The sequence below is a fragment of the Triticum dicoccoides genome, chromosome 5B, assembly GCF_002162155.2.
Source record: "Triticum dicoccoides isolate Atlit2015 ecotype Zavitan chromosome 5B, WEW_v2.0, whole genome shotgun sequence".
Taxonomy (NCBI): Eukaryota; Viridiplantae; Streptophyta; class Magnoliopsida; order Poales; family Poaceae; genus Triticum; species Triticum dicoccoides.
This window is the reverse complement of record NC_041389.1, coordinates 89,468,522-89,470,428: the sequence shown is the minus strand read 5'-3', so window position 1 is coordinate 89,470,428 and position 1,907 is coordinate 89,468,522.

The following is a 1,907-nucleotide window of genomic DNA, read 5'->3' as shown; positions in this document are numbered from 1 at the left end:
AAGGGTGAAGAGGGAGGAAGGAGGAAGAAGGAGAGGTACCTGGGCGGGTGCGGCCGGTCGCCGGAGGGGTCGGGGTCGGCGGCGGGGGCGGATTCCGGCGGGGGTCGGGGCGGCGGCGGCAGGGGACGGAGGGGGCGGCGGCAGCGGCGTACGGGGCAAATTAGGTCGATCGAGTGGGGAGGAAGGGAGGGAGGGGAACAGGTGGAGTGGGGGGAAGCTTACTAATGGCGCACCTCGTGGTAGTGCGCCATTACTAGTTAGAACTAGTAATGGCGCACTTCAACCGGATGCGCCATTAGTATGTATGTAAAAATGAAAAAAAAATTATCACTAGTGGCGCACCTTTGGCGTGGTGCGCCATTAGTGTCTTCCACACTAATGGCGCATCACCAACTGGTGCGCCATTAGTATATAGTAGTGGCACACTACCTCCCTGGTGCGTCATTAGTGTCAATCCTATTTATAGCCCTTTTCCTAGTAGTGACACATACATATATGGGGAGAAAATACAAACGTGTGAAGTGCAACGCCTGACTTACAGTCCATGTTGTTCGTGCCAACATAAAAACATCAACACTAAACTACTGAACTTAATTGTCTGTTCAACTTCGTGCCCCTAATTAAATTCCTGATGTGCAAAAAGACAAGACTGATGATAAAACATACGTAGTACAGTACTTTAGTAAGTAATGCAGTTCAAAAATAACAGTACCATGGCCAGGAAAACAAATAGATATCATTGTGAATCTTCTCCAAGTAGAAATCAACGGATCAAACCGCATAAATACATATAAGCTAAAGATTGACTCAAAGATCTTGTCCCAAGCCATCTTGCATACGTCTCTCAAGTAGATGCCAAACAACATACACTCATATGCAAGATGAACCTCTAGACTAATTGTTTCCAGGAAACTCCTCAATCCAACATGGGGTGTATGGAAAAGAATTGACCAGTACATCAAAATTCAATAAATCTAATTCATAGTCCTTTGGGTATATATTTCCTAAAACTTCAATCTTCGAGCCATTTAAATGATAGGCCACTCCTGCCCGCATTGATTCACTCAAGAAGACAATTTCTTTATGGGGGTGAAACCCGAGTATTTCAATATCATATTTCTGGTCGAAACTCTCTTTATTTCTGTAACAATCCTCAGCCATATCTCCATTGTTAAGAGCATTGCCACAGTTGGAATTCAATTCCAATTTCTTCTCAACTAGAGCATTCTTGTTGTCTTCTAAGTCACAATATTCAACCATCATTTCACTTTCAACATCGGCATCATCATTAGAGCTCCATTTAAATAACTCTTCAGTTGATTCTTTCTTGTTGTCTTCTCGAAAACGAGATTCCAAGATCCAGGGTCCACGAAACTTCACACGGGAGTAGATTGAACACCAAGGTTTGATATCCCGAAATCTCATGGGTTCTTTTAAAAAAATCTAGGTATTTTTAAAATTTAAAGTTCATATAGGGGGTGGAGCACCGAGGAGCTCCGAAATTTCAAATCCTCTTCCACAACTATAGTAGTAGAAAATAGTGGGATAACAATATAAATTGGCATACCTGCAACTAAACAAACAAATATAGTTCTGACTCCATTCAATAGTAAAATAATCGGTCCATATAAATACATATAATTACGCTTTTTGATAAATATGAGTCGACAAAAACATCGAGCCATCTCTTCCGGCGTTCTACCAACGTATGTGAGAGAAACTACAAGACTAGTTTACTATAGTTGTTTCCGGGAAACTCTTCAATCCAACATGGTGTGTATGGAAAGGGTGTGATCCACTCCCTTTCATTCAATATCGTTTTGAACTTAAGATAATCCTTTGGGTATATACTTCCTAAGACTTCAATCTTTGATCCATTTAAATGATAGGCCAGTCCTGTATGCTCC